Source organism: Mirounga leonina, unplaced genomic scaffold, assembly GCF_011800145.1.
Source record: "Mirounga leonina isolate KUSES-001 unplaced genomic scaffold, KU_Mleo_1.0 Mir_82, whole genome shotgun sequence".
Taxonomy (NCBI): domain Eukaryota; kingdom Metazoa; phylum Chordata; class Mammalia; order Carnivora; family Phocidae; genus Mirounga; species Mirounga leonina.
Genome location: NW_023270825.1, coordinates 49,368,665 through 49,383,617, shown reverse-complemented (window position 1 = coordinate 49,383,617; position 14,953 = coordinate 49,368,665). Strand labels below are relative to the sequence as shown.

Sequence of the window (14,953 nt, the reverse complement as noted above, 5' to 3'; positions counted from 1 at the left end):
TTATGACCTCTGCCAATATCCATGCAATTATGGCAGGCCAATTTGTAGCATAGAAGCAGGGTAAAATTTCAGACCCTTTACAATTATTGACAATGGGTAAAATCCAATCTTGTGATTATGGAGATGGACTTTTGACTTTAAGAAATTATATTTTTGAGGCTTTGTCCATGACAGTTATTTACCTGTTTCCTACACACACATACACACACACCTATCTTCAGTATAAGAATTTGATAACATACAGTCTTAGCTGATAGGAAATTGCTCCCAGTGATCTGTCCTTTCGCAGCACCTACCTGATGCCCACAGCTTCATCTGGTGCCTTGCAATTTGCAAATAAATAAATTCACTTAATATATATCGATACTTTAATTTCTCATGTTACTATCGCCTAATTCTATAACATGTATGTTTCTATAAACATGCAAGTTTCTATGGAATGCATCTATATGCATTTCAGTGAGTTTTTAGGAATCATTTTAACATATATTAAATTTCTGTCCATATTGTAGAAAGTTTTTGATTAGTATAGATATTTCTATTTATTTAATGCAATTTGGGTCTAGTCCTGTACAACAATATACATGTATATTAACAATAATATTTTTTGCTCTCTTTTCAGTAGGCATGAAAACAACTTTTGAACATCCTAGAAAAAGCTGATGTAAATCTGTTAGCCTGGGCTTCACCATGCCAAAGCCTGTTGACCTGACACTGACTTATGTATTAACAAAATCTTAGAAATAAATCCTTCTGTGTTAGCAGGTTTTCACTCCTATTGCAGAATTATATTAGTTCTATAGAGTATTTTGAAATCCTATCATGATATCATCAAGCTGTCTTTAAATCTGGTTATGGATGCTTTCTGTGATAGAGATAATTCTATGCCAGGCAATAGTGACTTCTACAGAAAAGTTCAGCTATGAGTTGAGAACTACATAATTTCCTCATATTTGCCTCCCTTTTTTGTGATAAAATAATTCTAATAAGAAAACATTAACTTGTGTTTATATAACAAAGGATAATTTAGAGAAATGTAGTAATTAACTTTTAATTTTTTATTCAGATGTAACTGACATATGACATATTAGTTTCAGGTGTGAAATATAAGGATTTGATGTTGTGAAATGTACAGAATGGTGGCTAATAATGCTGCATTATATATTTTAAAGTTGCTAAAAGAGAAACTTTTAATTCTTGATTGATATTAGCCTTTTTAAAAAAGCTGGATACATTCAAGCTTATATTAAAATGTCTCTCTAGAGAGACTAAAACGTATGGATTAATGATGCACATAAATATTGTATTCATAAGATCCGTCATTTAAAAAACTAAATCGTCTACTAATAGTTAAGGAACTTTTAAAAAATTCAAATGCTAATAACAATAAATATTACAATCTTACTTCCAACTTCTCACTGTTAATGGTTTCTTATATATCCTATTCTCCAAGAAGAAATCAAGCATTAATAGGTGCCTTTACTTTAATAGTTGTTACAGCCTAAAATAGAAACACTTATTCACTTATTCTTGTAGAGAGTATGCATGTCTGGCTTACCAAGTGACCCTCAAAACTGCTTACTCAGATCCTGAAAGGATTCTAACATTTTATGTGGATATTAAAAATACCAATATGTAAGACAAATGATTCCACATCTTGTTTTCCCCCCTCTTAATAATATAACTTGGATGTATTTATTGACTGCATAATAATTCTTTGTGTAAATGTATCATAACCTACCTAACCTATTATATTGCTAATTTCAGCTTTTTGCTGTTCATTCCTTTAAAAAGTAATGCCGCAGTAATTTCTCATCTATACTATCATGAATGTATATTTACATGTACATTCTTCTCTCTGCCCCCCAACCTCATGGGCACATGTGCAAATATTTAGTTATCTTTCTATTATATGATATAATTCCCATTTTTGGTAAAACATACAGTCTCCAATTTTGAGATGTGGGGTTTTAGAATATGTAACACAAGTAAAACTTTACCTTACATTATCTATGTAAAAATATTTAACAACCATAAGATAACCTGTCCCATTTTAATTGATTAGTGTGTACTGTTCCATTTTGCATACACTGCACTAAAGTTCACCCTATTCTAAATTCACTTTCCAAAATCATTATCTACTCTTAAGAGTATCACCCACATTTCTAATAAAACAGCTTACAGTGCTTTTTCTTTTAATTAGAAAAGCAAAATTTTGGTGTTGTGATTCTCTGGAAATGTTCTTAAGTAAAGTGCAATATGGTGCCAAAAGTAAACAAAATTAGCTATGTAGTGCAGCAAGTAATTTTATTTTATGTAGGATAAATTATAGTTACTTTAAAAATAAAAGGTAAAAGATTTAAATGAGGTGTATCAGTTAAATTCTTATACTTTGTTTTAAACATGACAACCATCAAATTCCATCTTTAAAAATAATAATATTTTTAAACCATCACACTTAACTCTGTTTAAATAAATGACTATATATCTAATTTATTAAACTAGAATGAATATAGTGAAAATAAATATATTCTAAAGTGCTTCATATCAAAACATTACTGCAAATGAAAATGTTTAAAATTCACCAGAGGAGCTCACAGTTTCAAGAAATCTAATTTTGTTTTGATTTAAAAGCAAAAATAATTTTACATGTGATAGTCATTGAGGACTTACTACATGCTTGCCAATCCACATTATTTCATTTAACAAGACCATTATCTTCAAATTATTTTTAACATACCCTCTTATAGATGAGGAAAAATGGTAAATCATCCAGCGTCACATAGATAAAAATATCAAAGCTGATATTTCAATGAATTTTTTTTGAATTAAAAAAATCTATACTCTGAAATAAGCTTTAGGTCTTTTTTGTGGCATTAATTTTACATTTCATTTTTTATCTTTACCCAGAAAGTTGCTTTACAATGCAACTATATTATGATTATAATCTTTAGTGAGTCAATGATAGTCTTTATTAGATTTTCTAGCCTTAATTCATTTTATTTTTTATTTTATTTAGGCAGGGGCAGAGGGAGAGAGAGAGAACCTCAAGCAGACTCCACACTGAGTGTGGAGCCCGAAGTAGGGCTCTATCTCATGACCCTGAGATCATTACCTGAGCAAAAATCAAGAGTTGGATGTTTAACTGACTGAGCCATCCAGTAGCCCCTAGCCTTAATTTAAATGTCAGTGTCTTTATATTATTCATCAGGTAGTACTAGAACTTGAGATATTTATCCTAGTGAGCAAGTTTTCATTACTTTCTGTACTTTTTTAGGTCAAAGCAAATTAAGCTCCATTTAGTAATGCACTGGATCCCAGAAAACATAACTATAATTTTCAGGTGAGCAACGAATTAATTTTTTTTTTAAATGGCAGAGAACAAATGTATTTCATCTCCTGCTCTTGTTGTTGGGTAGTAGAAGAATCTACTGACTGATTCTTACAAGTAGTTTGATTGTGAATATATTTCTAAATACATAGAGTACTAATAAGTAGAGAAAATAGCTGTTACGTATAAAATGGATAGAACCATTTTTCTTTTATAAGGAGGATTACAAGATCATCTCATTATACAGCACATGAGAAACTAAGGAACCTGTTGCAGAAATGATTGTTTAACGGGGTGTTAATATCTAATTTTACCATGTCATTTAGTTGTGTTTTTTTTCTGAACTCCCTCTACATTTACAATTCTAAATCTCCAAACATGTTAACTTTAAAATTGGTGCATTCTTATTGGCTTGAGGAGAAATACTATTCATCTATAAATAGTTATGGTAGATTGGCAAGTGCTAAGATCATATATATATATATATATATATATATATATATATATATATATATATATATATATATGTATTTCTGAGACAGTGTGGATGCTGGAAACAACCATCAGAGTTTTCTTAGTACTATTTCCCCCCACTCCAGGTCACATGAGTGGACTTAATCATATATAGAGAGAACACATGTCAGAATGGAGATATTGGAGTTGTCTATTCACACATTCAGAAAGCAATTAAGAGGTTGTAAAAAAAAAATTCTTTTTTCTCTCATATTTCTTCTATTTGGAGCCAAAATTGTTTCCGGACATAATCAATAACAATGATCAAGAGTTTCTAAAAAAAAGAGTTTCTTGTGAGCATGATGTCCTGGAGCATATAGGAAAAGAGAAAAGGTAGAAGAAGTATAAAAGAAATAAAAAAGGAAGAGGAGGAGGAGGAAAAAAGAGTGGGGAAGAGGACATCAGAAAAGAAGAAAAGAGAGAAGAGGAGGTATAGAAGGGGAAAGAGAAAAGGGAGAAGAAGAGGAGGAAAAAGAAAGAAAGAGTAGCTTAAAATATACTATCAAAGAACCATACATCAGAGTGCCTGGGTGGCTCAGCTGGTTAAGGATCAGACTTTTGATTTCAGCTCAGGTCATGATCTCAGGGTCTTGAGACTGAGCCCTGTGTCAGGCTCTACACACTGGATGTGGAGCCTGAAGATTCTGTCTTTCCTCCCCTGTCCTTCCCTCCCTGCTCATGTGCAAGCTCTCTCTCTCTCTAAAGAACAACAACAACAAAAAGCCATACATCAAGTAGGTCCATTCATGTAACAAAAATGAATAAATATGGGTTAAACTCATTTATTTTAAAGAATACTCATTAAACAGAATGGAATAAAGGGCTAGCAATAAAGGAAGGATAAAATATATAATGGCAAAAAGTAAACAAAAAGAAAGAAGAGATTGTCATATTGTTATCATATAAAAAGAATTGAGATCCAAAGCATTAAATGGGAAAAGGAGTTATTTTATATTGGTAAGAATGCATCTACAAAGCAAAGAGGACATTTTTGAATTTGTATGTACCAAATAATATGGGATTGACATACATTTTTTAAAAAATCCAGGAGCAATGTGCAGATAAACTGATAAAATATAAATTACACTATGACATTTTAAGCAAAATAATGAAAAAAATGAAGTCTTAAACTATAGCATTATCATTCCTGGTTTAAAATGTATGTAGCATAATTTGTTCTGAAAAATAATTTTAAGCATCTCTAGGGGCATTGTTTATTATAGCAAATATTAGAGGAAAAACTTGAAGTCCAAAAATAGAGGAAAATTTATAAACATTACAATACAACATGCTGGAATAACAGCTTCCTGGAGACCTAATAACATGGAAAAAACTTGCATTTTATTTTAAGAAAAAATATCAGGTTACTGTTTGATATCCCATTGTGTATTAAGAGTATGTTAATACTTTGTAAAATGATTGAAATCCACAGGTAACTTTTGAATTATTTTTTTGTCTTTATGTTTCTTTCTTTTCTTTTTCTTTTTTTAAAATTTTATTATGTTATGTTAATCACCATACATTACATCATTAGTTTTTGATATAGTGTTCCATGATTCATTGTTTGCATATAACACCCAGTGCTCCATTCAGTACGTGCCCTCTTTAATACCCATCACCAGGCTAACCCATGCCCCCTCCCCTCTAGAACCCTCAGTTTGTTTCTCAGAGTCCATAGTGTCTCAGGGTTCATCTCCCCCTCTGATTATCCCCCTTCATTTTTTCCCTTCCTGCTTCTTTTTTTAACATATAATGTATTATTTGTTTCAGAGGTACAGGTCTGTGATTCAACAGTCTTACACAATTCACAGCGCTCACCATAGCACATACCCTCCCCAATTGTCTTTCACCCAGCCACCCCATCCCTCCCACCCCCACCACTCCAGCAACCCTGAGTTTGTTTCCTGAGATTAAGAATTCCTCATATCATATGATACAAGTCTTTCTCTGATTGGCCTATTTCAATCAGCATAATACCCTCCAGTTCCTGAAGGAACAATTAAGGAGTCAATCTCATTTACAATTGCACCCCAAACCATAAGATACCTAGGAATAAATCTAACCAAAGAGGCAAAGGATTTGTACTCAGAAAACTATAAAATACTCATGAAAGAAATTGAGGAAGACACAAAGAAATGGAAAAACGTTCCATGCTCATGAATTGGAAGAACAAATATTGTGAAGATGTCAATGCTACCTAGAGCAATCTACACATTCAGTGCAATCCCTATCAAAATACCATCCACTTTTTTCAAAGAAATGGAACAAATAATCCTAAAATTTGTATGGAACCAGAAAAGACCCTGCATAGCCAGAAGAATGTTGAAAAAGAAAAGCAAAGCTGGTGGCATCACAATTCTGGACTTTAAACTCTATTACAAAGCTGTAATCATCAAGACAGTATGGTACTGGCACAAAAACAGACCCACAGATCAATGGAATAGAATAGAGCGCCCAGAAATGGACCCTCAACTCTATGGTCAACTCATCTTTGACAAAGCAGGAAAGAATGTCCAATGGAAAAAAGACAGTTCTTCAACAAATGGTGTTGGGAAAATTGGACAGCCACATGCAGAAGAATGAAACTGGACCATTTCCTTACACCACACACAAAAATAGACTCAAAATGGTTGAAAGACCTCAGTGTGAGACAGGAGTGCATCAACATCCTAGAAGAGAACACAGGCAGCAACCTCTTTGACCTCAGCCACAGCAGCTTCTTCCTAGAAACATTGCCAAAGGCAAGGGAAGCAAGGGCAGAAATGAACTATTGGGACTTCATCAAGATAAAAACCTTTTGCACAGCAAAAGAAACAGTCAACAAAACCAAAAGACAACCAACAGAATGGGAGAAGATATTTTCAGATGACATATCAGATAGAGGGCTAGTATCCACAATCTATAAAGAACTTATCAAACTCAACACCCAAAGAACAAATGATCCAATCAAGAAATGGGCAGAAGACATGAACAGACATTTTTCTAGAGAAGACATCCAAATGTCCAACAGACACATGAAAAAGTGCTCAACATTGCTTGGCATCAGGGAAATCCAAATCAAAACCTCAATGAGATACCAGCTCACAGCAGTCAGAATGGCTAAAATTAACAAGTCAGGAAAAGACAGATATTGGCGGGGATGTGGAGAAAGGGGAACCCTTCTACACTGTTGGTGAGAACCACTCTGGAAAACAGTATGGAGGTTCCTCAAAAAGTTGAAAATAGAGCTGCCATGAGACCCAGCAATTGCACTGGGATACAAATGTGGGGATCTGAAGGGGTACATGCACCCCGATGTTTATAGCAGCAATGTCCACAATAGCCAAACTATGGAAAGAGCCAAGATGTCCATTGACAGATGAATGGATAAAGAAGATGTGGTATATATATATAATGGAATATTATGCAGCCATCAAAAGGAATGAAGTCTTTATGGTTTTTTATAGTTTCCAAATGACCTACAAGACACTGCTTTGGTTAACAAGAAGGCAAAAATGCCAATTTTAAAAATAAACTTAATTTTTTAAAAATAAAAGGTCATTGACATACTTTGACATATGATGTAGGGAGTTTTATAAGAGTCTTTTGTTGAAATTTTAATTATATAGATATGAGATACAAAGAATTTAACAAAGTTGTACTAGTTTCATCTTGGTCAATGATGTCTAGCTCTTGGGCAAATCCATTCAAGCAAAACATCTCACACACACACCCCACTGTGCATTTCACATTTGGGTCTGGTATTTTTGCTTTGAGCTCAAAGTGAATTTTTTTTTTCTTGTTCCATTGGTTAGTTTGGGAGAACCCTTAAAATGGATATTTACAAACATTGCTTGGCTTGCTTAAGGACCTAGCTATTATTTTAAGAATAGGATTCCTGTTGCTGCCAGGTTGAGTTGCTGTGAAGATCAAGGATGAGAGGCAAAATTGCAGCTTTTAAATATTTTTAGAAAAAATGGTATCAACTTGCTGACATTAGGCACTGTAATCAATCCCTATCATCTCTTCATTCTTAGGAATTAGTGGGGAAAAAGACCATTTCAAAGCTAAATTGATGTTTTGCTATTGAACAGGACTTTAAAAGCTATTTGCAGACCAGATTTTTTTTTTCTTTGATTTATCTTGGATACTAACAGTAAAGTCAATATAAAATTGTTTAATTTTTTTTAGATTCCCTTGATTAATTTTTCTCCCCGGTCTCTTAGAATGCTTTCCCTAAAGATTCTCAATCATCTCCTTCTATCATTTTGATGTGGTTTTGGAATATCAGTGAGATTTGGTGGGGTGGGGTCCAGAGCCCATGGCTATGAAAGAATTCTTGAGACATCTATGTGCAGAAAGGTGGTTTTATTAAAGCATGGGGACAGGACCCTTGGGCAGAAAGAGCTGCTGCACCAGGGTTGTGAGGGGTGGCTGATTATATCCTTGGGAGTTGGGGCTAGGGAAAAAGGTTTTCCAAAGAACTTTCATATGCTAAAGAGGACTTATAAGAGGCCTTACCATTGTCAAATTAAGGTTGTTTTTCCCTCTAGTAAAGAAATAACATTAAGACAGTTGGGAGCTTCCTGGAAGAACATCACACATATCCCACCCAGGAGTGTGGAGGGGAGGGGTGGGTAGAGGGAGGCTGCAGGGTGTCAACTTATGCTTTGTCTTCAGTTAGCCTTCTGCTCCCCACAATGCAATAACCATGTCTATCTTATATGACCATAATAATAATTGGTCTTCCAGAGAGTCGTATACTAGTACTGTAGTGATCTGGTACTAGATTAATAATAATAATAATAATAATAATAATAATAATAATAATGGTACACTTTTTGGCTAACATTAAAGGAGATATTTTTCATATCAAGAGATTCAGTCTTCACAATAGATGAAATATTTTAAAAATAATGTGTACATGCACTGTAGTGAGTTATAATATCATAAATTAAATCACTAAAGAGCTAATAGTACTAACCTGGATATATAGACTTTTGACTGAAAGTGGCTAATATGAAAATCAAATGATACCAATAAGAAAGATTTTTAGTATCATCAAAATACATTCTTTTACAGTTGAGTTTCTAGAATGATTAAGCATTGTCATTACCATGCTGATGGAATGGGGGGTAGGAATTTGATAAGATGCAAATTTTTACTTAATGGTAAAATATGTAGTAAAGACATTTTGGAAATATATGAGTGTTTTAGGAAGTTATGGTATCTACTGGAAAAAAACTGTACAGATGTAATAGAATCAAATGCATAGCAGACAAAATTGAGGGAAATACCATACTGCTCAAAGTAATTGTACACATTGACTCAGCCATGGAGCAAGCTTTGTTTAGCATTTTGCATGTTTATTTTTTATATATATTCAGTGGGTAGTGGGTAGTTCCTGGCAGTTGGTGATTTCTGGCAGATGGAATAAGTTAAGGTTTCCTACTCAGATGACTTAAACTGTTTACCAGTATTTGTGGAGAAGACTTTTAAGATTTTTTCATTCACCTAGTTTCCAAATAGGCCTTTCCTCTCTTTGTTTCCTTCTGACAGGAAACCTCCCTGAAATTTGTATTTTGACGAGATGGCCCTCAGTTTCTAGAGAAGACTAAGTAGAACATTCACATCTTAAGGGCACAGAGAAACAATGCAAGTTCCTCCAAGAAGGTCTATTATTTCCTAAATCCAAAATTTTTACAATAGCTATTAGCCTTTTGAAATGAATAGGGAAGATTCTGGAATTGGTAAAAAGGATTAGGTGGGCTTTTTTTTGTTCTTGTGAAGGCTCAGTTTGGAGGACAGTTGTTTTTAATTCCTCAAAGAATTGGGTCACAACCTGAATGCTATGAAGGGACTGAGCCAGTCATCCCACTATATTATCTTCAATTTGCTTCTTTATATCAGAGAGAAGATCTTCAACTATGATAGAAATCAAAAGATTCCTATGTTCTAGATCTAGAGCTGTTTGTGTTTGGAATGTTTTTCTTTCCCTCTGGGTAAACTGTTTCATTCAGCTAAGGAGAGAAGGCCTAAAGAAAAAAAAAAAAATCCTGTAAGACTCTGAATATCAGCTTCCAATTTGGTCAACTTTTGACCTTTGAGCTCCTTAAAAAATCCTCTCAAATATCTTGTTAGGTTTCAGCTAGAACAAATAGTAAATATTCCTGGCAGTTTTCAATGACCCCTTGGATGCAAGAGACATCCCCCCAAAAGGGTGCAAAGGATACTACCTTCCAAAGATCCAGAGCTACTCCCAAAAACAGCCAAAAGAAAGTCTTAGGCAATTCCCCTGAGAGCTAGCAACAATCAGCAGGACCTGATAAAGTTAATTTGTATATCAGGATCCACAAAATAGAGGCCACGCCAGTAGCCCTGCCCCACACCACAAATCTAAACCTAAGTCAGCCTGTATTTATGGGAAACACCTGTCAAGGAATCCTAACACTCATCATAATCCTCTAATTCAGCTTTAGCTAATTTACCTTAACCTAGGGAATAGAGCCTGCTTAGCCTTAAATGGAAATCCCTGACCTGCTAGCCAATCATGCCCTTTTTTTTGTTGCCTTTTCTAAGGTTCTGTAAAACTCACTCAAACAAAATCTCTCAGGAACAGTGTCCTGCTGCCTGTGAAGTGCCATGCTCCTCCAATCCATGGATTCTTTTCCCTTGAGTAAAGGGAAACTCATCAGTAAGTTGTGTTCGTTTTGCCATTTGACAGACACAAACAGGGTGCAGCTCACATTTCTGTCCAGACACATTTTGGACCTGAACCTAATGGTTGAGCTGCCCCCATACAAGAGAATCAACAACCTACATGCTCCTGACAGAAAGCTAAGCCACTTTTCAGGATGCAAAACAAGAAGGCATAGCTGTCCCTAGGAGAGAAAACGGCAGATAACCAATAAGGAACAACATGACATTTTACTTTCTCTACTGGGCACAACCGAGATCCAAGAGAGCTGACTCTGTTAAGAATTGTTACCCTTCACAGGCTTCTGTCAGTTTTCCCAGGATCGAATCTGTAGGCTCCAGAGAGAGTGAGGTTTAAGGTAGAGTATGTAGCTGCAGTATCTCCCAGAATTTGGCAAGTTTCTCCATTAATTTTAATTTTAGTTTCCCCTCTGCTGTTTAAGGGAATAGTTCATGGCAGTTTACCAGAGAATCCCTCAGTGTCTCATCAGCCCTACAAGGAGGAGGCCATGGGGCCCTCCTTTGAGATAATGGGAGCATTCAAGTTGGTATGGAAGGATTTGTATAAAACTTTTGAGGACAATCTTTTTTTCCAGTGTCCCACTTGATTACAAATGAGACCCCAATTTCTGGGCCAGTGTTTTGATGATAGACCCCTAGCAGGGTGCAAAATGGGAGGCATGGGTGTTGGTTTAGGTTTCTGGTCCTGGAGCTTCTGCAGTTTTAAGGCTACTAACTTGGTGGACTTTTGTTTATGGTCTTGTAGTCTCTGCAGAATGGAAAGGCAATTCAAGTAGTTTTAATAAACTGTGAATACTCAGGTAAAGGAGGATAGAGAGGAGGAGGAGTCACATCAGTCTTACAGTCATTTGCGTTGGGTACCTCTTGCAGCTTTAACTTTTCATTAGCCTTTCACAATGTATGTCTTAATTAAGCTCTCAGAATCTTGAAGCCTTTTGCAGGCTTCTGCATAGCAATTAAAATAGTTATCCCATTCTGTTTGTTTGATTTGGGAACACTTGCTTTTAAGTGTACTTCTCTAAAGAATGATTTTGGCTAGTTGGAATATTTCCCATAACGGCCATGGTAATTCTAGACTGCCTTAGTAAGATTTTACCGTTTTTGTCGGTATCTACAGCTTCCAGGGAAACAGTTCTTAGACATATAAAGAGGTATGCTGGAAGGAGGAAGTCTCAATTCTTTGAAACTTGAAGATTGCCTCTTTTAGCTAGGCCTTGGGTCTCTTATTGCCAAATTAATGCCTAAGAGGAATGTGCCACTGAGTTGGGGATTTTGTGTTTTATGGCATGCCTCATTGCATGGACATCTTCTTGAGGTTGAGAGATGGCAGTATCAATTTAACCTATTCCGCGATCAACTCATCCTACCATAAGAGTCCAGAATTAGGTGGCTCGTGCTCTAACAGCTTTTAATGCTTGATTCATGCCCACAAATTTTATGACTGTGACTTCCATTAGCAATAGATCTATTGTTCTTTTCATGAGAAGTTTTCTTTATAGTATGGACGACCTGATGGCTTGTAAAATTGTGACTTGATTCTACTTAGATTTTGATGTGCCATTGGTCAAACATTCTGAGTTCCTTGTCTTAATCTATTTCCTCAAGCCCTCCAATGGTTTATGCTGTGGACTTACCTTTGTAAGTCCCCGTGATGGCTACCACACATTGCAGATGTTGGAATTCCTTCCTCTTAAGTCTCCTAATGGCTACCACTCACTGTGGACTTCTAGTATAATTATTCCAGAGCCTTTCCAGGATCCCAGAACTTTTCTGGGAACTTTAAAAAACCCTGAACTCTTTTTGGGAACTAAGAGAGTTCCCAAAAACTCTTTTTGTTTTTGTTTTTAATAAAAAAGGTAGAATTAATATTTTACTGTAACATAATCAGTTGACAGTTGTGTATATAGTCTTCATGCTTGATCTTTCTGTTTTGTAAGTAAAATATATGTATGTATATGTATATATAGTTTTAAACAGCCCATAGCTGGTTATGTTTTAGAAAACATAATGAGATTAATTCTTTAATAGTAGCTTCAAATTTTTCCTTATTGGCCCTAGAAAATCCACTCACATTTTGTCCCTTTTTTAAAAACTGGAAAGTGTGGCATTTGATTTCACACTCTGAAAGCAATATATGAAGCCAAAAAATATGTGTTTATATATAAATATAATAACATTATATAAATACATAAATAAAAAAATAAAGTTTGTTTGGGTCAGAGAGCTGAACATAAGCGAGTGGAGCTTAAATCTGAGAGGGACTGACCCACAGTTCCTGGTCCTGATGAGAGGAACAGTAAGCGCAAAGGATTCAGTGTGCATCTCATCACGTCGCAGGTAGTTAGCAATCAACTTCTGATCCTACTGCTCATCGCCCAAAGACTGTTAAAAACTGATAAAAGAAGACAATTTAGGTGATACAAACAAACTTTATTTAACACTCCATGAAGCGGACAGTCTTCATTCACAGAACTGCTGAGAATGTAACTGTCTTTACTGAAGAATGTAAATGGGTAAATATAGGAAAATGATATAATTAACAAATCACCAATTTACAGACACTAATGTAAAAAAATATTTTAGGCAACTATCCATAAACAGACACTGAGCCATTGTGTGAATAGTTACTGGGAAGCAGATATTCGTATGGTTGGAAAGCCTCGTGTGAGATTTACCCACTAGCATTCCCATTAACCATAAAAACTGACCTTACATCTTCTGATATAATGCCAAGGAATGTACACATTCCGATATAATGCCAAGGAATGTATACATTCCTTGTAATATGGTTTAAATGGTTTGTAAATGGTGTAATCTAATTATGATCATGAGATCCCAAAAAGACAGATTGTAGAGCATTTTACACAAGTGGCCTGGACTCTTCAGAAGTATCAATGTTAGGAAAGACAAGAAAGTCAAGAGAATTAAAGACAAAAGATATATGCAACCAAATACAATGTATAATTCTTGGTGGAATCTTGTATTAAAGCAAGACTGGCAGCTAATTTTATGAACTATTAGATAATTTAAATATGGATTACATTTCATATACTATTATTGAATCCAAGTTAAATTCCTTGGTGTGAAAATGGGATTGTGGTTATGTAGGAGGCTGTCTTTGATCTTAAAAGCAACTAGATGAAATATTTAGGAGTGAGTACCATCATGTCAGTGATTTACTTTTGAATATTTAGCAAAGGAGAAAGAGAAAACAAATTTGTCAAATGTTAACAATTGATAAATTCTAGTAAGGGGTGAATGGGTGTCGTTAAAATGACTTTTACTATAACTTTTCTGTAGGTTTGATATTTTTCAAGATAAAAAAATAGGGCAAATAATCTAAAACAAAATACAGAATTTTATACATTTCAAAAAGTTGTGTCTTCATGAAACCTATCTATTTTGTTATCAAAGCCTTAGCTTTTATGATTTTAATATAAGCAAAGACCTTATTGGAGTTAAAAAGTTTTAGAAGACATTTAAGAATCTTATTTTCACAACAGTCATAAAACAAATCAATTTTCACAAACCCAGAATAACCCCCTCCCCTCACAATAGCCTTTACAAATTACCTTTGCCTGTCTCATCTGAATATGAAAAAGGTTATGGCTTCATATATAATTCCTTTCAATCTTTTAACTCAATTTAAGAATATACCCACTGTTTTTTTTTAAATGATATGAAAACAATTCATTCAATAATGAATTAATGTTTTCATAGTAGTTTTGGTAATGTATTACTGAAATTAGATTTAAACTGAGCGGGGAGGGAGACAATTCTCAACCTATACTCAGAATAACATATTATTTCTTGGAGTAACAGAAAATAAGAAATGACAAAGAGGAAATAGCTATAAACTTCGAACCATGACACCTTTAAAAATGGCATAACAGTGTTAAAAGTATAAGAAAAATTGTAATGTTCAGATGTACAATGAGAAGTCATTACTTATACCCTTTTGAAGACAGGAAGAGGAGGGGAAAGTTTACTTTGTGTTATTTTTGAAAGAGAAAAACTGTTTGGCATTATCCTTTCGCTTACAAATTGAGAGCAAATAATACTCCTTTTACTCACAATTGAGAGATTACTCTGTGAAAAAGTTTTACGTGTTCACTTATTTCGACCATTAAAATGATGAAAATATCATCCTTTCTTACAAAAGATGCATACACTTGAAGGCACAACTTTTTTTCCCTTCTCTTCAGAGTGGCAGAATTCTTAAAAATGGTATCTTTTTCAAAAAGGTAAGTAATGCACACAATTTTTAGAAAGTACTCACATCACAGAACTGCGATCAAAGTCAACAATTATGTACTGATTGGCAAAAAAGTTTGTGTTAAACTGATTCTCCTGTTGGAATCTTTTGATCACAACACCACTTTGCTCTGTCAGGCTTTCAAATGAAATGGTCAT

The 14,953-nt window shown here is 34.5% G+C and overlaps 1 pseudogene; it reads right to left on the bottom strand.

The window, feature by feature from the left end:
* Positions 1 to 14,953, bottom strand: part of LOC118002537 — a 92,497-nt pseudogene extending 77,544 nt beyond the window's left edge.